The 23,604-nt window shown below is 46.4% G+C and overlaps 1 pseudogene; it reads left to right on the top strand.

Moving 5' to 3' along the window:
- The first annotated feature begins 214 nt into the window (after window positions 1-214).
- LOC136497319 (2-oxoglutarate-dependent dioxygenase 11-like) lies at window positions 215-19,564 on the top strand (annotated as a pseudogene).
- Window positions 19,565-23,604: the final 4,040 nt, after the last annotated feature.

Raw genomic sequence — 23,604 nt, 5'->3', positions numbered from 1 at the left:
TCACCACGTAAAGCCAACGTATATAAGTGGACCACAACAGCTATTTTTTCGGCTAATCGCCAACATTTTCGGCGATACATTTATTTATCATTATTTATTTATTTATACATGAGCGTCATCACCAGGTCTTGAAAAGAAGTCTAAACGAAGGAGGAGCAGCGGGAGGAGGAGGAGGAGCTCGTGTGGGAGTAGGAAGGACCAAATTGAAATAACAATGGCGGACGCAGCAAGAGGCCATGGGTCTCTCCCGGTGGCTAACGTGCAGGCGCTTGCGGAGACCTGCAATAACGGAGTGGATGAGCCGGTGCCCCGGAGGCCGGAGATACCTCAGCAAGGATCCTAGCGTGGAGGCTCCTCCGCGCTTGCGCGATTCGGGTCATCGATTTCCGGAAGCTGCTTGATCCGGAGTCATCGGAGGAGTGCTCTAGGCTCGGATCCGCATGCCATCACTGATTTTTTTTTATTTTAATATTTTTTGAAAACTAATTTTAAATCTAACACGGTCATTTTTTAAACTAACACTTTTGGCCGCGCCTATTGCCCTGGCGCGGTCAAATGCCTGTGCCGCGCCATGCATGGTGGCGCGGCAGGGGGTTGACGTGGCGGCGACCGGAATCGCTGACCGCTGACGGGGCAGGGCCTGCCGCGCCACCGATCTTGGCGCGGCAGTGCCGCGTCACGGCACATGGCGCGGCGGTACCTGGACGGTTTATCGCCTCCACCGTGCCTCGTGCTTGGAACTGCGCCACTCGCCGCGGCCACGCGCCCATCCACCTATTGCGGCCACTACCGAGGCCTGTGCCGCCAATGAACTTCGCACCGGCGACCACCCCGTCACTCCATGGCATCGAACTCTGCGCCGGCGTCGAGCTTCGTGTTGACGAGCCTTTTGCAACCGGATGTTTCACGCGTTTCAGATGTATGTTTCATATGTTTTCCCTTTCAACGGCCGTCCATTTTAACCACCGTAATGACTGATGAAAGGATCAAGATGCCCAAGAGGGGGGTGAATTGGGCTAATTCTAAATTTTCTTGCAATAATCAAATCTTACGGATAGCCCAATTAACCCCTTGTGCCTAGAAAAGTGTTTCTATCAAATTAACGCACAATAGACTTGCAACCTATGTTCCAAACTTACTTTAGCATAGCAATTCTACGAATGTAAAGACAAGTATTGAATTGCTCAAAGTAAATACTCAAAGTAAATGCTCAAAGTAAATAGAGAGAGAAACGCAACGATGTTTTGCCGAGGTATCGGAGAGTCGCCACTCTCCACTAGTCCTCGTTGGAGCACCCGCGCAAGGGTGTAGCTCCCCCTTGATCCGCGCAAGGATCAAGTGCTCTCTACGGGTTGATTCTTCGACACTCCATCGCGGCGAATCACCCAAAGCCGCTCACAACTTGAGTTGGGTCACCCACAAGCTCCGCCGGGTGATCACCAAGCTCCCAATCACCACCAAGCCGTCTAGGTGATGGCGATCACCAAGAGTAACAAGCACGAACTCTCACTTGACCATGCGAAGCCTAATGAGAAGATGGATGCACACTTGTCTACTCTTGATTCACTAATGAGGTTTCACTCTTGGATTTTCAAATCACAAACACCTCACTAGGACCTTGCTCTTCTTGGCACTCACAAACGTGTTTCTCAGCTGTTGGAATGAGCAAAAGTGACTCCACACACGAGTTGAGCTTCTATTTATAAGGCAGCCTGAAAAATGAACCGTTATGAGCTTCTGCGGGATGACCGGACGCTCCGATCGTTTTGACCGGACGCTCCGGTCAGTTCAACCCGCGCAACAGTTTTCAAGTGATGACCAGACGCTGTCAGGGTCCGGTCAGTACTGACCGGACGCGTCCGGTCGCTCTTGGATGCTTACTGTAATCGACCGGACGCTGGATACTCAGGGTCCGGTCACCACTGACCGGACGCATCCGGTCACACTTTCTCAAATCTAGACCCTTACTGGAGTCGACCGGACGCTGGCCCTCAGCGTCCGGTCACATTGACCTTCCAGCGTCCGGTCACACCAGACTTGTTCTCCTCGGTCAAAAGAACTGACCGGACCCTGCGGCCAGCGTCCGGTCGCACCGAAGCCAGCGTCCGGTCAGTATTTGACCCTCCATTCACTTTCAACTCTCGATCATATGTGAATGAAGTTTGCTCCAAAGGATCTTAGGCATTCATAGGAGCTACCTAGAGCTAGTTTTAACAAGTGTGCACCACACTTAACTCACTAGACTCAACTAGGTCAAGCTACCCGTTCATACCTCCCTTAATAGTACGGCCAAAGGAAAAACAAAGTCCTAAACTATTCTAAGTGGCTTTTCAACTTCAATCGACACTTAGAACAAGTCATCCTTAACCTTGTCGTCAATCCTTTAAAAACCGAAACGATTTCCATCGTAGGGGCATGACAACCTCGATTGCCCAATCGATCTCCATTACCATGACCTAACTTTATTTGCTTCTGCAAAATACACGTTAGTCATAGTAATCTTGTATTGTCATTAATCACCGAAATCCAACTAGGGGCCTAGATGCTTTCAATCTCCCCCTTTTTGGTGATTGACGACAATACCACCTCGAGTATGTGAAAGAAGTGAGGTTTTTGACGGACTTGGTTCATATAAGCTTTTGTCGATAAGAACAAAAATGTTAGTCAAGCTTATATGACCCAAGCCAACACAATATACTCAAAGGATATTAATTAAGCATGAGTATAAATAACAAAGCTCATTTGCTTCGAAGTTTAAACACGGAAGCAAACGCAAATGAGCATAACACAAGTGAGATGACATTTAAATAATGCAAAGTAGAAGGCACACATGTCATATATCACAATCACGTAGATAGCACTACCACATATATATAATAGTATGCATGAAAGTAAACACACGAATGCATAAGTAATAGTGTATCACACAAATAAAACTCCAAATGTATATAATAAGTTAATACTAGATAACTAGCTCCCCCTAAATGTAGCTCCCCCTGAGACTACATACTCGAACTCCCTCTCCCCCTTTGGCGTCAAACACTAAAACCTAAGGATCGGTCGGCGGGGCTGCAGCGGACGAGCCGGGCGCTGAAGTGCGTGGAGCAAGCTAGAACTGAGCACCATCATCATCTGACCCTGACCTCTGAACTGACTGACCCTCTGTGGCAGGAAGTGTCGCTGAAGCGGTCTGGGTTTGAGCTGGGGCTGGTGCTGCCTGTGAAGCTGCTAGTATGTCTGTCATAGGATCTGACGAGGCGACAGATGAGGGGAGCCTCTGAGTAGTCACAGCGACTGGGGCTGCTGTAGACGGACCGGCGGTATGCATGTGAGGCAGAGTAGGCATGCCAGTCAACTCGCTGAAGGATGCTCCAAGACTCCTAGAGACTGACGTGTCAGGCACGAATAGCGAGGAAGACTGCTCTGGTGTGAAGCCCATCTGAAGTGGAGTGAACTGCGGGGCTACCACAGGTGAGGCTAACCACTGGGACACCTATACAAGAGGTGAAGCAAACTGAGCTGGAGGCTGTCCCTGACTCTGAAGCCCACTGGGCTGTACCGCTAGAGTCGTCGAAGTGGTGGTAGGCGGAGCAAGCTGGGGCGAAAGCTGTGGCTGTGGGGCCCCAAGAGCTGTCACTACATGCTGCATGAAACCCATAAGCTGCTGCTGCAAGAGTATCTGCTGCTGATGCATCTGCTGCTGCATGGCCTGCTGCTGCCTCTGGAACTCGTCCTGTCGAGTCTGAAACTGGGCAAAAGTAGCAGCTGTCTCCTATGCCTATCTATCCTAGGTCTGCTGCATCCGCTCAAGAATAGTAATGAGAGCGGGGTTTGTCTGTGGAGCAGGTGGAGCAGAACTAGAGCTACCGGCCTCTGCATCGTGTCTGCGTGGAGGCATATGAGGAATAGGCAGGTAGTCATCGTCAGAACTGTCACTGTACTCGCTCACCTCCTGCTGTGCCTCTAGCTCTTCCTCCTCAGTGGCTGCAATCCCTCTGATGATCTCATCCTGCTGAGCTGCGGACTCTGGCACGTCGGGATGACGGCTAGGCTGTCTGGGTGCCTGAGGAGTGGTGTGTCTGATCCTCTGTGACAGGTTGTAAGCTAGGAACTCTGTGGTGGCACCTGTATACTCATCCATCATACCAGGGGGCTTATCAAGCACTACTCTGCGGATAAGGAACGTGATCCAGTGAGCATAGGGAAGCTGCCTGTGACCCTTGAATCCCTCAGCTATAGTATCATCCATCTCTGAAAGAAGGAGGTCCCAGATATCAAATACTGTCTGCTGCATCAGGGCATTAAGAAGCCAGAGCTGTAAGCAAGTCAGGCCCTCTCTATATCCCAACCTGGGAAGCAGTGTCCTCCTGATAATGGCCTCTAGCACTCTCGCTGTAGGAGTCAAGTCACTGGGGTTCTTGCTCGACCCCTCTCCAAAAGGCTCCTTGAAGCAATGTCGCACTAAATCTGTAGGAGGCACCAACCCTCCATGAGGATGCCTGGGAGGCTCCTGCTATCCATAACAAACCTCATGCATCTTGACAGGCTGCTCTTGTAGCCTCAGTATCTCTCTGACCCTGCCACTCGTCACTCTGTAGTCTTTGCCTCTGAAAGCAAAGTGAATGAATCTGTGATGTGGATCGATGAAGAGTGAAGCATAAAACTGACGAACCCAAGATGGTACATATATCCCCGTCCGTCCAATCAAATCTGTCAGTCCTGGCAAATATGATAAGTAGGGCCAAATGTGCTCTCCGGCGGCTGCCACAATAGACTCTATCCGACAGACTCTCTGAGATCGAAACACTGCCCCACTGTTGAGATAAGCATTGTAGAAATCCTCCTGCAGTGGCGTGTAGAAACCCTCGGCTGCTCTCTCATCCCTCCTCGGAGGAAACCAAACCTCAAACTCAACAAAACGCAGCTGCTGAACCTGCCTGGCTGTAGCGGCCCTCAAGTCGAGGTGTACCACTGGAGGTGGACCCTGTGGTCTAGGTGGAGGACATGATCCCCTCCGCTGTGTTGGCGGCCTCGGCGAGACTGGTACATGGGTCCATCCAGAGCGGCGAAGCTGGGGTGCCGGCTCTGTCTCCTCGGCCTCCTGAGTCTGCTGAACTGGCTCCTGCTCTGCTGACGGGCCTTCCTCAATGGCAACCCGTCGTCCTGCAAACGTGGCAGTCCTAGCTGGACTACCGTGACGATGCTCAACCTCCTCAATCGCAGCTCTGACGCTGGTGAAACCGGCTGATCTGCAATGACAACTCCGCTGCGGGCACCACCTCTCTCGGCACGCTCTGCGGCCTCTGCAACAGCTGCTGCTCTCGCTGTCTCTGCGTTGGGGTACTTCCGCTTCTTGGATGTCACCTGCTTGGTTGACTTGCCCTTCGATCCGGCTGGCTGGCGAGGCGGGGGCCTCTGATCATCATCACCTGGGCCACCACCAACGTTCTTGGTGCGAGCCATCTGAACTAACAAGATGATGAACTGCCGCTGATGAAGATCAACTGTCAAACTGCCGCTTTCGAGGCTTGGCCTCGGTCCGTACTCGCGAGCTTGGCTCCAAGTTGACTACCAACTGCCACAAGAACCACAACGGAACCGACTCGCTGCACGATAGAATAGATGGATATACAAATAAATACAATATGTCTAATAGATGCGACACCCTAATAGAGAAAGCAATGTATATGCGAACTTGAATCAAATGGCTTTCTACCTGACGAACAGCGATCCGAGAAAAGATGAGATGTCACACGGGGGAATCCTCGGAATCGGCAGGGCTAGGGTTACAAGGAGCAGTGATGAACTGGTGGCCCTAGAATTTTTGAAATCAGTGCATTGTATTGCAATTTGATCTAAGCAACAATTGTATAGATCAAGATTGAAAAATAAATCTTGCCTTACCAATCAAGGAGGTGGTAGGGCAAGGGCACACGGCGTGAGATGACCAGCAGGCTCGACTTGGGCGGTGTGGTGGCGAGAGGGCCGGGCCAGCGCGGTGGTGCGCGAGCTGCGGCGGCGCGGGCTGTGCTGGAGCAGTGGCGCGCGGGAAGGCTCGAGCGGAGCTAGCTGGACGGCGGCGCGGCGAGGCTATGGTGGCGCGACTTGGCGGTGGCTCGGGCTAGGGCATGGCGGGATGCGGTGGCGCTGGGGGCTTTTTGGATTAGGTCAAAGAGAAACAAGTCCGAAGGCGCGGTTAAATGAGGTTCCCGAACGCGACAGAGAAGGAAACAGAAAAGAGTCCTGAAAACGCGCTAGATCCACTGACCGGACGCTCCGGTGGTAGCGACCGGACGCTACCACCCAGCGTCCAGTCGATTCCAGAGAGGTCCAATTCCTCTGGAATCAGGACCGGACGCGTCCGGTAGTCCATGATCGGACGTAGGCAGGGTCCGATCAGCACAACTTGGTCTTCCTTCGATCGACCGGGCGTTGAACCCTTCCTGACCGGACGCACAGACGCAGCGTCCGGTCACTCCTTCACTAGCAGTTCACCTCCTATGAACTGACCGGACGCTGGACGGCAGCGTCCGGTGCAGCGTCCGGTGCACCATTTTCAGCAAACCTTCAACCTTCCTTCGCGCTGCCTGTTCTCAATCAAGTCCCAACTTGAATAAGATCCAAATAAACACCAATTGGGACTGATGTGAGTGACCTCTCTCAAACCCTCATATTTTTCAAAATATTTTGCCTTAGGCTATAATTCTTTTTAAGAAAATAGGCAACAAGAGGGCAAATGGAACAAAACGACAAAACAACATTCATGCATATGCAATACTTGTAAGTAAATCTAGTTGCTTGTCAAGTTTGATCCAAGGTTAAGCTTCTTCACACGCTTTTCAGCGGTTATCTTAACCATGTTAGACAAGCCCTATATGCATTGCCACAAATTAAGCATGTTGTATATTACAATGAATGCAAGGGACAACACAAGCTCAATTTTTAGTGAAGTTACTAAAATCAAGTACATTGAGCTCATTCCGCAATCTACAAAATGTAGCCTCATCTAGCGGTTTAGTGAAGATATCCGCTAATTGATCTTCGGATCTTACACCTTCTAGTGATATATCATTTTTAGCCACATGATCTCTTAGAAAGTGATGGCGGATATCTATATGCTTGGTGCGAGAGTGTTGAACCGGATTATTTGCAAGTTTTACCGTACTTTCATTGTCGCACAAAAGAGATACTTTCTCTAGAACTACTCCATAGTCTAGCAAAGTTTGTTTCATGTATAATATTTGTGCACAACAAGCACCCGTGACAATGTATTCCGCTTCGGCGGTGGACAAAGCCACACTATTTTGTTTCTTGGAGGACCAAGACACAAGTGATCTACCAAGCAAATGGCACCCTCTGGATGTGCTCTTTCTATCAACTTTGCATCCGGCGTAATCCAAATCGGAATAGCCAATTAATTCAAATAAAGCTCCTTTGGAATACCAAAGGCCAATGCTTGGTGTGTGCTTAAGATACCTAAGGATTCTTTTTACGGCAATTAAATGAGTTTCCTTAGGACTAGCTTGAAATCTAGCACACATACACACACTAAACATGATGTTGGGCCTAGATGCGGTTAAATATAACAAGCTACCAATCATAGAACGGTAGAGAGTTTGATCAACCGGATTACCTCCCTCATCTAGGTCGAGATGTCCATTTATAGGCATTGGTGTCTTGATTGGCTTACATTCATCCATCTTGAATCTCTTGAGAAGATCTTTTGTATATTTCTCTTGAGAGATGAAGATGCCTTCTTTCATTTGCTTGACTTGAAAACCAAGAAAGAATGTAAGCTCACCAATCATTGACATCTCGAACTCCTTCGATATCAATTCACCAAATTCTTTGCATGAGTCTTCATTTGATGATCCAAAGATGATATCATCAACATATACTTGACAAATGAAGATATGCCCATCAAGCTTCTTGGTGAATAGTGTGGTGTCGACCTTCCCAATGGTGAAGCCCTTCTCAATGAGGAAGTCCCGAAGGCGCTCATACCAAGCTCTTGGGGCTTGCTTAAGCCCATATAGTGCCTTGGACAACCTATAAACATGATTAGGATATCTAGGGTCTTCAAACCCGAAAGGTTGATCAACATAGACTAGTTCATTAATAAAGCCATTTAAAAAAGCACTTTTCACATCCATTTGATATAGTTTCATTTCATGATGTGATGTATATGCAAGAAGGATACGGGTGGCTTCTAATCTTGCAACTGGTGCAAAGGTCTCTCCAAAATCCAAACCTTCAACTTGAGAGAACCCCTTTGCAACTAGTCTTGCCTTGTTCCTCACAACAACACCTTGATCATCTTGCTTGTTGCGGAACACCCACTTCGTTCCAATGACTCTTGCACCTTTTGGTCGCTCTTCAAGAGTCCAAACTTCATTGCGAGTGAAGTTGTTCAACTCTTCATGCATGGCATTGATCCAATCCAGGTCTTTAAGAGCTTCTTCTACCTTGGTAGGCTCATAGCAAGAGACAAAAGAGTGATGAGCAATAAATGAAGTAAGTTTTTGAGATCGAGTCATTACACCCTTTGATGGACTCCCTATGATGAGATCTTGTGGATGATCTTGTAGGAGAAGTGTGTTCCTTCTATTGACCACTTGAGGAGGAGGTTGTGGAGCATCAACATCTTGTGCTTGTACCACCATTTGCTCATAAGAGATATGAGTATCTTCATTTTTCACTCTTCCATCTTTTTCACCATCTTGTGGTACATTTGATGAAGAAGGTTGGTTAATGACTTATACATCATCTTCATCATCTTTTGGCTTGATGTCTCCCACCGGAATATTCTTCATAGCCTCCCTCAATGGTTCATCACCTACATTATCAAGATTCTCATGTGCTCCTTGGGAGCCGTTAGATTCATCAAATTCCACATTATATGTTTCTTCAACCAAGCCGGTGGCATGATTAAATACTCTATATGCTTTGGACTTCAATGAGTAACCAACAAGAAAACCTATATCACAACGTCTTTGAAACTTCCTTAGGTGTTGTTGCTTCTTGTAGATGTAGCACTTGCAACCAAACACCCTAAAGAAGGAGACGTCCGGCTTCTTCCCATTGAGCAACTCATACGGTGTCTTGACAAGGAACTTTTGAAGAAATAGGTGGTTGGATGCATAACATGCGGTGTTGATTGCTTCCACCCATAGAGCTTCGGGGGTGTTGTACTCATCTAGCATAGTCCTTGCAAGAGTGATCAAAGTCCGGTTCTTCCTCTCAACTACACCATTTTGTTGATGAGTATAGGTTGCAGAGACTTCATGTTTGATTCCAACTTTATCACAATAAGCTTCTATGTTTGTGTTGTCAAACTCTTTGCCATTGTCACTTCTTATCTTCTTGAGCTTCACTTCAAATTCATTTTGAGCTCTCTTAGCAAACTTCTTGAAACAAGATGCAACTTCGGATTTGTCATGAAGGAAGAACACCCATGTATACCTTGAATAGTCATCCACAATCACAAGACAATAGAGATTTCCTCCCAAACTCTTGTATGTTGTTGGTCCAAATAAATCCATGTGTAGGAGTTCTAGCATTCTTGTGGTTGACATGAAAGCTTTGGTTGGATGAGTGTTTGCAACTTCCTTGCCGGCTTGACATGCACTACAAAGCTTGTCCTTCTCAAACTTCACATCCTTCAACCCTCTCACCAAATCATTCTTCATAAGCTTCTTGAGTGAGCTCATCCCAACATGAGCAAGTTTTCTATGCCATAGCCACCCAAGTGTTGTTTTGGTGAATAGACAAGTCTTCAAGTTTGCATCTTCGGAGGTGAAGTCAACTAGATATAAGTTGTTGTATCTAAATCCATTGAATATCACTTGATTGTCATCTACCTTGGATACAACAACCTCCTTTTCGGTGAATAAGCATTGAAAGCCAAGATCACACAATTGCCCAACGGATAGCAAGTTGAAGCTCAATGATGCAACATAGAGTACATTGGAGATGGAATGATCATTTGATATTGCCACTTTGCCCAATCCTTTAACCTTGCCCTTTGAATTATCTCCAAATGTTATTTTCTCTTGTCCATCTACCTCTTCATCTAGTGAGGTGAACATACGAGGATCACCGGTCATATGTTGAGTGCAACCACTATCAATAACCCAATGACTTCCACCGGTCTTGTAGTTCACCTACATACAAGAGATTCAAGCTTTAGGGATCCAAACTTGTTGAGGGCCCTTCACCTTCTCAACAAGTGACTTAGCCACCCAAATCTTCTTAGGCCTACTCTTGTTGGGGGGTCCTAAGAACATGACTTTCATCTTTCCACTAGAATCTTTTCTAATCATGTAGTGAGCATTGAAAGCAAAGGGTCTAGCATGCTTGGGCAAGGGTTGTGGTGGTGGAGTTTGACACTCATGAGCAAAGTGGCCTTCTTGTCCACACTCAAAACATTTCTTTGGCTTTAGCTTTGGCTTTGATTGTTGGTGTTGAGCTTGAGCCTTCTTCTTCTCTACACTTGCCATATATCCAATGCCACTTCTATCCATCTTCATGACGGTATTCATGAGTAGCTCACTTTGGAGATGTTTGCCTCTAGCAAACTTGCTCAATCCCACCTTGAGATGCTCTTTCTCCATCTTGAGCTTCTTGTTCTCTTCCTTGAGAATATCATTGTTCTTCTCTTCCTTGAGTTTCTTGTTTTCTTCTTTGAGCTTCTCATTCTCAAGGATCAACTCTTTGTCATGATCAAGAGTTTCTAGCACAATGGTGTTGTGACTTTTCATCTCTTTAAGATCTTTCATGAGCTTCTCATGGTCACTCTTGAGCTTGACATACTCATCATAGTCATTGCACTCAACCACTTGCTTGCCTTTGCTACTAGATCCATGCTCAATGCTCTCATCAATTAAATCATCATATGAGGTAGCTATATTAATCTTAACAACATGGTTAGTAACAACATGTGGGTCATTTGGTAAGAATTCTTGTGTAATAACAAGGGTATCATAATTGATCTTTAGAGTTGTATATTCATCTTTTAGCTTGTTGTGACTAGTGATAAGCTCATTGTGCACCCACTCAAGTTTATCATGTTTATCTTTAAGCTTTTTCTTAGAAGATTTGAGCTCCTTGAGTTTGGATGATATAGAATCATTTGTTTCTTTGAGCTCATCATTAGCCTTTTCTAATGTATCACACTTAGCTAAGAGTGAATCATTTTTAGCATCAAGTTTTTCATTTGTAGCTCTACTCTTTCTAATGATCTTAGTGTATTTTCTTAATATTTTGACAAGATCATCATATATGGGTGAATCATCATTGCTATTGCTATCATCATCACTAGCTTGCTCATCATCACTACTATCATCACTCTTAGTTACCTTGCGTTCACCCTTGGCCATAAGGCATAGGTGTGTAGAGGATGATAGCGATGGTGGTGGTGAGGATGCAAGATCAATAGCAATGGCGGCCACCTTCTCATTGTCACTCTCATCATCGGATGATCCACTTGATGAATCAATGTCCGTGAGCTAATCACCGACAATATAGGCCTTGCCACTCTTCTTCTTCTTGTAGAGGTCTCTCTTTTTGTCATCTCTCTTCTTGTATGGCTTGTTCTTTTTCTTTTCATCTTCATCACTTGAATCATCTTTCTTGCCCTTGTTCTTGAACTTGTCTTTCTTGGGCTTTGTGCATTGATGAGCTAGGTGGCCAAGTTCGCCACAATTGTAGCAATCCATCTCAGAGATTGGCTTTCTTCTTGAGCTAGTGAAGAACTTCTTCTTCTTGCCGTCAAACTTGATGCCACTCTTGTTTAGCTTCTTTAGCATCTTGGCGGTCTTCTTCACCATGAGAGCAAGACTTTCTTCATCATCTTCATCACTTGAGCTCTCATACTCAAGTCTTGCCTTGCCCTTATCTTGGCTAGCTTTGAATGCTAAGTCTTTCTCTTTCTTCTTTGTAGAGGATGAGCCATCTTGTGGTGTGATGTGCATATACATCTCATGAGCATTGATCTTTCCCAAGATTTGTGTCGGTGTAGCGGCGGAAAGATCACCTTGATGTAGCACGGTCACAATGTGCCCATATTTGTCAATGGGGAGGACACTCAAGATCTTTCTCACAACATCTGATGATGATATTTGAGTAAGTCCAAGCCCATTGACTTCCTCTACAAGAACATTTAAACGAGAATACATTTCATTAGCACTTTCTTTGGGAAGCATCTCAAAAGAATTTAGCTTTTTAATTACAAGATGATAGTGTTCCTCACGCTCACTCTTGGTTTCCTCATGGAGCGCACAAACGTCCGACCATAGTGCATGGGCATCTTTGTGGTTCCTTACACGATTGAACACATCTTTGCAAAGGCCTCTAAAGATGGTGTTGCGAGCCTTTGCATTCCATTTTTCATAGTTTACTTCATCGCCTTGGAGTTGTGCGGCATTCTTAGGTGTTGGGAACCCTTGAGAGGCGGCTCTAAGAATTCCAACATCTAGAGCTTCTAGGTAAGCCTCCATGCGAATTTTCCAATATGGAAAATCATCCCCCTCGAAGATAGGAGGAGGTCCATCCCCGTGAGACATCTTGCTCTAAGCGGTTAAGCTTAAAAACGTGAGCACGAGGCTCTGATACCAATTGAAAGGATCAAGATGCCCAAGAGGGGGGGTGAATTGGGCTAATTCTAAATTTTCATGCAATAATCAAATCCTACGGATAACCCAATTAACCCCTTGTGCCTAGAAAAGTGTTTCTATCAAATTAACGCACAATAGACTTGCAACCTATGTTCCAAACTTACTTTAGCATAGCAATTCTACGAATGTAAAGACAAGTATTGAATTGCTCAAAGTAAATACTCAAAGTAAATGCTCAAAGTAAATGGAGAGAGAAACGCGGTGATGTTTTGCCGAGGTATCGGAGAGTCGCCACTCTCCACTAGTCCTCGTTGGAGCACCCGCGCAAGGGTGTAGCTCCCCCTTGATCCGCGCAAGGATCAAGTGCTCTCTACGGGTTGATTCTTCGACACTCCGTCGCGGCGAATCACCCAAAGCCGCTCACAACTTGAGTTGGGTCACCCACAAGCTCCGCCGGGTGATCACCAAGCTCCCAATCACCACCAAGCCGTCTAGGTGATGGCGATCACCAGGAGTAACAAGCACGAACTCTCACTTGACCACGCGAAGCCTAATGAGAAGATGGATGCACACTTGTCTACTCTTGATTCACTAATGAGGTTTCACTCTTGGATTCTCAAATCACAAACACCTCACTAGGACCTTGCTCTTCTTGGCACTCACAAATGTGTTTCTCAGCTGTTGGAATGAGCAAAAGTGACTCCACACATGAGTGGAGCTTCTATTTATAAGGCAGCCTAAAAAACGAACCGTTATGAGCTTCTGCGGGATGACCGGACGCTCCGATCGTTTTGACCGGACGCTCCGGTCAGTTCAACCCGCGCAACAGTTTTCAAGTGATGACTGGACGCTGTCAGGGTCCGGTTAGTACTGACCGGACATGTCCGGTCGCTCTTGGATGCTTACTGTAATCGACCGGACGCTGGATACTCAGGGTTCGGTCACCACTGACCGGATGCGTCCGGTCACACTTTCTCAAATCTGGACCCTTACTGGAGTCGACCGGACGCTGGCCCTCAGCGTCCGGTCACATTGACCTTCCAGCGTCCGGTCACACCAGACTTGTTCTCCTCGGTCAAAAGAACTGACCGGACCCTACGGCCAGCGTCCGGTCGCACCGAAGCCAGCGTCCGGTCAGTATTTGACCCTCCATTCACTTCCAACTCTCGATCATATGTGAATGAAGTTTGCTCCAAAGGATCTTAGGCATTCATAGGAGCTACCTAGAGCTAGTTTTAACAAGTGTGCACCACACTTAACTCACTAGACTCAACTAGGTCAAGCTATCCGTTCATACCCCCCTTAATAGTACGGCCAAAGGAAAAACAAAGTCCTAAACTATTCTAAGTGTCTCTCCAACTCCAATCGACACTTAGAACAAGTCATCCTTAACCTTGTCGTCAATCCTTTAAAAACCGAAACAATTTCCATCGTAGGGGCATGACAACCTCGATTGCCCAATCGATCTCCATTACCATGACCTAACTTTATTTGCTTCTGCAAAACACACGTTAGTCATAGTAATCTTGTATTGTCATTAATCACCGAAATCCAACTAGGGGCCTAGATGCTTTCAACTGATATTCAGTTCCCCCTTACACGCCTCTCACATTAATTATAGGTGAATCAATCGATCACAAGCACTCGTGGACTCGTGGTGTTGCTCCTTAACAACTCATAGGATATATACGTATGCACTCATCGTGGAAGTTCATCAGATGCTTTCAACTTCTGGCCTCCTCCTCCATGTCTATCTTTTCAGCTCCATAGAATAGATAGAAATACAACTATAAAGTTGTGATCCTCAATTGTTATTCGGTGCTCATCTGTTGTGTAGTATCTTGGGACGCCAGGAAAGCTAATCATGACGGCAGTGCTGCCGTGACGCATAGAAATGAATATAAAGCAAATAAATGAAATCCGTGCGCAAGTTGACCACATAACATTTTCATTGTTTGACATAAGTTTGACATAACATAACCAAATAACCCTGTAAGTTTCGGACGCCAATATTCGTTTGACCTAACAAACTAAGACCCAAGAGTGTAAGGATCCCTCGGACGCCTCTGTCTCTTCGGATTTGTTGGCAATACATTGGGAGTGTAGCCAACGTCGGTATGGTCGCGTCAACGGTGCGTACGGCTCGTACCCTGCAAGTATATGATACGCACGATTACTTATAATTCTTTATAATCATTAGTTCATGGAGCATACGTATTTAAAGAAACTACCTTTGTTAGTACCTGTGAGGCTCCTTAGGTACCAAGCAGGGCACCACCTAGCTGACACATGCCGATCTCGTCCTGCGCTCAATCGTCCCACTGGTCGTGCTGTCTGCAGAAGCCCGGGGGGTCGTCGTCGTCATCGTCGTCCTCGTCATCCTCGGTTGTAGGGTCCTTCACAGCACTATGATGTGGTGGTGTACGCACCGCGGAAGTGGCACCTGTCATCTGCTAAGAAGAGCCGGCTGGTGTCCTCAAAGAGGCTGAAGACGTGCCACCCGACCGCGCCAAGAATGGCGGTTCCTCGTAAGGAGTGTCCATGCAGCTCAGCTTCTGAGCTAGCTTCCTACAGCTCTTCTTCACCTTCTGCATAAATAGACGTTTCCCAAACGCATATACACTGAACAAACATTTTTGGAATAGACAAATTTATGTTTACCTCCACAAAAGCCACGAGAACGCCTGGCCCTAGCCCTCTAGACTCGTGAAGCTGAAATGCTGCTTCGTTGGACAGCCTTGACAATTGTGTCGTCTGGGTATAGAAACATGGTTGGACAGTTTTAGTACACATACTTAATACCAAAAGGATAACAAATTGTACCATTCAAGTATCTTACCACGTATCTTTGAAGCGGGGCTCTCTGTAGCTGTGTGTCCTCCCTAGTGGTAACGTCGTATACATCTTCGATGACGTCTTCCTCTGAGTCCTCGTCAATCGCCTCCTCAGTGTATGGGGGCTTGATATGTGTCCTCGTAGACCTGTGAAGCCACCGCAGGTACTCGTCGAAGGTGTGCTAGTCATGTGGAGGACCCCATGGACCGGATGTCGTACCCTATTCTGCCACAAATGGATGTGCGCGCTGTGTGTTACACGCCAATCCTTGGTCTTGTACCTCTTCCTGCGGTTATACCTGCAACAAAACGATGTTAGTTGTACCACACACCTCTGAATTATAGCTTTGTTATTAATCGATAACACAACTGTGCAATGCTTGGTTGGTGGAGTAAAGCGGTGGTGGGCAGCCTGTTATTCTTCCAAACTATCTACAGACCCTAATGGGCAAGTGAATCTCGACCACATGGAAGAAAATAAGAGGGACGTCGCAGTGATACTTGTCTGACTCGATCCTAGTGTCAGGACTAAGATAGTACTGGAGCTCCGGAGCATCCCAAGGACACCAATACACCTGAAATTTTGTAATTGAGTTAGGTTGTGATATAGTGTATATCGAACAAGACACATATATGATAGTAAAGAGAGCATAACCTGGTGCTGTGTCAGGACATCGAGACCGTCCGTGTACTCCCTGTACTTGCACCTCGCATTCCCTCTAACTAACTCTGCTTCCGTCCAGATATACAGAGCTGTAGGGAGTGTATCCTGCCCGTTCCATCGCTGCATTGAACACGATAATAAATTAGCCATTAATAATCTCATCATATGTAACTGCCTCGAAGAATATAGTGAACCGAAGTACTTACTAGTAAACCATTATTAAGGGGCCTCACAACGGGCCATCGTTCCCAACACCAAACCTGGAGTAGGTAGGAGCAACCCCTAAGGTTCGCATATCCTGAGGTGTGACGGCAAGCAACGCATAGCTGTTGATGCGTCCATGCCAGGACTGCGCTACCCCAGCTGTACGCCGCTATGTTCTCCCACGGCTGGCGTAGTATGTCAAGGAAGATCCAGCTGATGGTGTTGCCCGAGGCGTCTGGGAAGAGGAAAGCACCAAAAAAGTGCTAGAGCCACACTCGAGCGAACCTGTCGATCAGAGCCTCCTCACCCTGTGGGTCCAAGTAATCAAAGCGCTCTGTGATCCAGGACGACGAAACACCAGAACTTTTCCTGAAATTGACCAAAGAAAATGAGACTTGATGGCTGCAGGAAAGCAATGCAAGTATTAAATAGGCTTGAATTACTCACTTATTTTTCTTGGAAGCCTCGTCGTCCGGTGGAAGAAAGCCAGTAAATTGAGCCACCAGCTCCCTCCAGTGATCGTTGTCAACTATCCCTGTCACTGGAAGTCCCCCCAACCGAAGGCCAAAAATAGGCTTCACGTCCTGCATGGTCAAGGTCATCTCGCCACAAGGTAGGTGGAACGTGTGGGTCTCAGACCTCCACCTGTTATAAGAATAGAACGACTGTTAGTTGCCTCAAATTTGTTACAAGAAAGTTTACGTACAAAGAATGCACTCGCACCTGTCTACAGCTGCAGTAAGTAGTGCTGGGTCAAGGGACGGAAAACCGTGGTTGACAACACGGACAAGCTCGAGGAAGCCAGCACGCCGTATGTACGACGCATAACGCTCGTCCCACTGGTGCGCCCTGGTGTGCGTGCGGGGCCTCAAAGGAGGCAAGGCCACCTCTGCATCGTTGTCACTCAAGATGTGTGCTCGGTGCTGGTTGTAGTACTCCACCTCAAGAATGGGGTACAACGGGTGCTGCGTGGAGGTCATCCTGTTATAAATTGATAAACAAAGCATTAGAGTATTCAAATTAACAAAATTCAATTTAACATTATGTAGCATTGCAAAATTTGAACTACTTGTTATGCAATATGAAAGCACATGTATATATTCAAAGTAAAATTAACAGACGTATCACGTACCAGTAACATAAAGAACTTCACTAGGAATATAAGCATTTGACGAAACTTCATGAAATCATCAAAATCGACGTATCACGCAATAGTAAATACCGACATTTATAAAATAGTATCTATACCCAAAATCCCTAACTAAATAACTAACTATAAACTAAATAATAAATACCTAATCAATCCCTAAACCCAAAATCCTAACCTCAAACCTAAAAACTACCTACGTAAATCACAAACAAATTCACTAACCTAACTATCCTAAATCAATAACAATCATAAAACCCCAACTATCCTATATTACTAATTATCTTAAATCACTAATTATCTTAAAACAATAATAATCAAAATAATATGAAATCGAGAGGGAGGTACCTTAGGAGCGGGCGGCCTTGACGCGCCAGCGTTCGTGGCGCGACCGGCGCGGGCGTGGGCGGGCGCGGGCGCGGGCGGGCGTGGCAGCGTGCGGGCACTGGCGGCGGGCGGGCGGCTGGCGGCGGGCGGGCGGACAGGGGTGCATGCGGGCGGGGGGCTCGCTCGTGATATTTATTCGGCTCTGCCGCGCCACGGATCAGAACGCGGCAGTGCCGTGCCAAGATCGGTGGCGCGGCAGACCCTGCCCCGTCAGCGGTCAGCGATTTCGGTCGCCACCACGTCAGCCCTCTGCCGCGCCACCATGCATGGCGCGGCACAGGCATTTGACCGCGCCAGGACAATAGACACGATCAAAAGTGTTAGTTTAAAAAAACGACCGTGTTAGATTTAAAATTAGTTTTCAAAAAATGTTAAAATTAAAAAAAAAATTCCCACCACTGGGGCTTCTTCCAGGTACGTACGGGGAGTACCAACTTATTAACTATTTCCTGCTTATCTTTATATATATACATATCGTCAGTACATATAAAAAGATGAACCATGAATGCATGCATGAAACATATATTTTGATGAGGTGCAGTAGTGCAGCTCATCAACCATGGAGTTCCGGATGAAGTGATTGCAAATCTGATGAAGGACGTAGTCGGGTTCTTGAAGCAGTCGCTGGAATCCAAGAAGGAATGCGCGCAGCAAGCTGGCAGCCTTGAAGGCTATGGACAGGCGTTTGTTGTGTCTGAGGATCAGAAGCTGGACTGGGCGGACATGCTCTACCTTCAGGTTCATCCGAGTGAGTGACATGCGCTTCTGGCCTACTCGCCCTGCATCCTTCAGGTGCATGATACCTTTGAATATTTATTATATATATATATATATATATATATATATATATATATATAGAGAGAGAGAGAGAGAGAGAGAGAGAGAGAGAGAGAGAGAACTGTTGATAAACCTCGATATTTTGCCTTAATCATTTAATTATTATTCAGTCACTCCGTAGACGCGTACGCCTCGGAGACCAGAGAGCTAGCGTATCGCTTGCTGGAGCTCATGGCCAAGGCCGTGGGCGCCGAGCCGGCGGTGCTGCTCGGCGTGTTCCAAGGGCAGCCGCAGGGCATGCGGGTGAACCACTACCCGCCGTGCCGGCAGGCTGCTGACCGGGTGCTGGGCCTCTCGCCGCACACCGACGCGTGTGGCCTGACGCTGCTGCTGCAGCTGCAGATGGACAACGACGGCGTAGATGGCCTGCAGATCAAGAAGGCCGGCAAGTGGTTCTCCGTGAACGTCGTGGATGGCGCCTTCGTAGTCAATTGTTGGCGACGCCCTTGAGGTACGTTTGTACGTGGTGTCCCCGTCTAACATGTTGAAAACGTGTGTTTTCCTTCTGCCTTCCGGGGAAGAATTTTTGAGGTAGACTTCTTGAGGAATTTTTTAGGTACGTACGTACGTGGTGTCCCCGTCTCTGTGTCTGTGGTGCTGATGTATCTTGTACCCTTGGTTTTGCAGATCATGAGTAATGGGAAATTCACTAGTGTTGAGCATAGGGCCGTAATACACCCAAGCAAAGAGAGAATTTCAGTGGCACTGTTCCACTACCCTTGCCCGAATATGATGGTTGGTCCTTTGCCAGAGTTCATGAAAGGCAATAAAGAGCGGTATAGATCAACAAGTTATGAGGATTTCATGAAGCAATACTTTGCAACAAAGCTTGACGTACGGAAGGAAGCACATAGAGAGATTGAAGTTGGAGCAGTAGCTACCCACCTCCTCTACCTTGATAAAGACCATCACAGAGTAATTCTCTTCTTTTTTTTTTTTGCGAATTGAACACAAAATAATTCTGTCTTCAACAGTATAGCTTGTGAGTTCGTTCTCAAGCTTTATGTACGTGTGCATCCTGCAAAAATAAGCATGACTATTTCATGAAACAAATATGCATGCGATTGTTGCTCAGTGCCAGTCTTTCATCAGTGCCCTAATGCTATGCCCGTAGAATATTTTTCCGTTTGTTGTGAACAAAATATTCAAATTCCATTACAAATTAAAAGATGCTAATCGGCGGGCTTCTCTGTCGTAGGCTCTATCTCGAGTAGGCCCAAATCTCTCCGTCCCTCTTTTTTTCCTGAGCCACTTGGGCCTGCACTGCCCATTGTGTACGCTCCAGGGTCCATTCCCACCCACCATGGCACAATAAATTAAGATACAAATATATTTGTCGAGGATTGTTGGATTTAATTTGACATAACTCATTTTTATTTAGCAATTGAAACAAAGAAAATTCTAAGACCATAGTTAATGCTACGCGTAGTGGTTAGTCTCGTTCGGGAAACGGACAAGAGGTGGTACGCGGCGCGGCGTGGTATGGCGTAGCGCAGTGGCGCAATGTGCACATGTTTTTTATTTTAACATGTAATGTAACTGATGGTTTGATGAGGTCATGAATATCACTATGTCTTAGTGACCATGATGACCACTATGTCGATAACTGCTATGTCTGGTTTCCTGTACTAATAATAGACAATTGATTTGTCAGTTTAATAAGTTGTTGCTAACAGCAAATCCAGCACTACTACTTAGAATAGACCCCCTACTTTTTAATTTATGTAGCCACCTACTTTTAGGGGGCCTATTTTCTGTTGTTGTCTCCAGCTATACTACCACCGCTCCTATTTTATATTCCCACAAATGCATCTTACCCCCTCTATGATCTTCTTTTTGCCTCCATAATTAAACCAAAATATTTCAATTGCATTTGTTTCATGAACAACAAATTTAACACCACATAGTTCAAACATAATTAATCAAAGTATAACACCACATAGTTCAAACATAATTAAAGAATGTAAGACCACGTAATCCCCGACATCAACACTACAGACACAATAAAACAAAGCATAGATTCATCACCACCAAGTCCATCATCTCCTGCAAAACGACTAGCACCACTAGAAGCACCAATTCCTCCATCAAGGCCATGAGAGAATGCTTGGATTTTAGCTATCTTTTGTGCTGTGATTTGTGCCCTCATTGCCAAGACATTAATTCTTCTAGACGAGTGCTAGCGGTGGAGAGGCAACGCTCGGGACGTCGGCGGGCATGCTTAGGGCGATGCTGGTCGGGTAGAGGGGTAGCGCCGAAGTAGGAGGATGATGGCCATCGATGGGGTGGCGGCGCCTGAGCAAACCGGGAGGACGAGTGTTGGTGATCAGGGAGTACAAGGACCGCCTAGGGAGGACGAGGGTCGACAACAGGTAGAGGAGGCAGCTCTAGCGCAGGTTGGGGAGGAGGCTCCGGCAGGTGTCGACAAGGGGCCTGCGACGACCATGGAGGCAGGGCCCAGCTAGAGACGGCTAGATCCGGCCTCGCCCGGACTTGGAGATGCTGGCGTCGATCCTACTCGTGGCGGCGACCAGGGAGGTTCCGCTCATGGCTAGCGCGGGCGCGTGAGGGGAGGGGGGACAACCGAAGTGGAATTGGGTGCCCATCTATTGGACCAACATGGTTGGAAGAGAGAATTTGTGGGGCAACAAATTTGAGTGACATAGTAGGTAGCTTGTTGGAGTGGAATTTTTTGCTCTATTACTCAAAAATAGAGTAGGGACCCTATTTAGGTAGCCTACTAGAGTTACTCTAACAGTTGATTCATGATGACCATTATCTCTTCATCCGTTTGGCTATTCATCTTCATCTTCCCCCGTTGCTGCATAAAAGGGGCACTCCTTCTCTTATCTGCGAGAGAGAAACACAACCAAGAACAGCACCATGCTTCTGTTGTGTTGCTCTCTGCCATCTCAGTTTTGGCCTCCTGCACGGATATGTTGTCAGAAGAGTAGGGCCTTCAAAACTCCATCCACTTGTGTACCAACATGGGTAAGCAGACGATTAAGTTTTTGTGAAGCGTATCGGCGCGCCTGCTCGCTTGGTCACGCTCTTGTATAGAATCTCTGGTCAGCCTAGAGGGGGGTGAATAGGCCTATTTAAAACAAACTTAACCAAATCATCAAATACGACTCGCAGCACTACCGCATCTATGCCGCAACAATGTCAGACTGCGGCACTACCGCTCCAAGCAGCGGCACTGCCACCCCTGTAGACAGGTTTGTGAGATAATTCAAAAACTATCAATGGAAATTTAGATCTAAGAAATTACTGAGCTTCCAGAGGTAAATTGAAGCCTAGAACAGTAGCTGGAAGTAGTAGGAGAAGCTTATACGAGTAGATCGGGACTAAACCCTAGAAATCACCACAAGAACAAGTAATGCAAGTAGAGAATCACAATCGCACATGATACAAGATTTATCCTATGGTTCAACTCGCCACTAAGGCTTGTCTACCTCCACATTGTCCAGGTTAGCCACTAAGGCTTGGGCTTTGCAACCCTACCTCGTTCTCAAGTCAAGGAAGTGAATCCTTAAGATGAGTGGTGTTTCACTATATCAATGGGTGATTACAAGCCTCCCGAAGCTGCTACACAAGTTGGCAAGCTCACCGAGTGACGCTCTAGCTAGCTAGGAGCAAGCTCCAAGAGTAATAGATCCAATCCACCAATTAAAACGTGAACCAAGTGCTCTTAGGGTTTGGGAACAAGTGGATCTGCTCTTTAATCGAGTTTGGAGCCTTTTTCTCTCAAGGATTGATGGGAAAATCACAAGAGAATGCTTGAGAGCTTGAGGGCAACAATGGAGAAGAGAGAGAACTGAGTTGAGCACTGTGTTTGTCGGTCTAGTCGTCTGAAGGTTCAAGAGAGTTGTTGGGAGAGAGAAGAGGAGGTATAAATTCCCCTGCTCTCCAACAGTCAGTTAAGTCGTGGCAGTGCCACGGCATAACTGCGGCGGTGCCACTCTGTGGCATTGCCTCTTCTCTGGTGCGGCACTGTCGCACCTGCTAGACAGCGAAGGATAAGAATGAAAGGTTTGCTGTCATGGCAAAGACTTTGAGGATGGCTTTCTGAATGAGTTGAGCACTTGGATGCACATAGTAGATTGTTCATTGCATCCCCTTTATAGTATGGCATTTTCTATACTCAAATTCAAAATATAAAAGAAATAGATGCCTTTGAGTCCATCGCTGTGATCAGATATAATTGTGGGGTTCACCATTTCATGTAACATCCTCTTTTGTGTATCACCTGCTTGTCAACTTCGATAAATCTCATTAGTCTCCTAATTGCGTGGTCATTATCACCAAAACCCATGATTAGAGCTTGATTGCACTTACATCTTGTTCTCGGTGTTTGAGTATCGTGTTTCTGGTGTTTGAGTACAAGGTGACGGTGATGAACTATTTCGACTACTTCCTGGTCGGTATTATTTGTAGAACTACATTGTGTACCTCGTCCTACATCGATTGTGGTCTATGACATCAACAAGCTCACTATATGTCAACTAGTGAGAATGGTCTCGTCGTTGTCTTTGGCACTAGTCCCGCCTCAGGATACATCTATGGTTTTGTTGGTTTTGCATTAGTTCTTAGTATATTGATCATCATGTTTGCGAATGCAAGTAGATCTCACATAAGGGCATATATGATGTCATAATTTTTTTGTTATTTCTCTGGATTAAATTGTGCCTAATTTGTGTACCTAAATTTCTAATAGGTATCACCACGTGAATGCAACATACATAAGTGGGACAGCTTTTTGGCTGATCGTCAAAAGTTTCGGCGATATATATTTATATTTATTTATACATCAACGTACATAAGGCCCCGTTCGCTTCGCTAAAAAAAACAAGCCAAAACACTGTTTCAGCTGATTTATTGTGAGAGAAAAACACTGTTTCGGCTAAAAAACAAGCT

This window comes from Miscanthus floridulus, chromosome 1 (genome assembly GCF_019320115.1).
Source record: "Miscanthus floridulus cultivar M001 chromosome 1, ASM1932011v1, whole genome shotgun sequence".
Lineage (NCBI taxonomy): Eukaryota > Viridiplantae > Streptophyta > Magnoliopsida > Poales > Poaceae > Miscanthus > Miscanthus floridulus.
The sequence above is the reverse complement of the archived record's forward strand: the minus strand, read 5'-3'. Positions and strand labels throughout refer to the sequence as shown.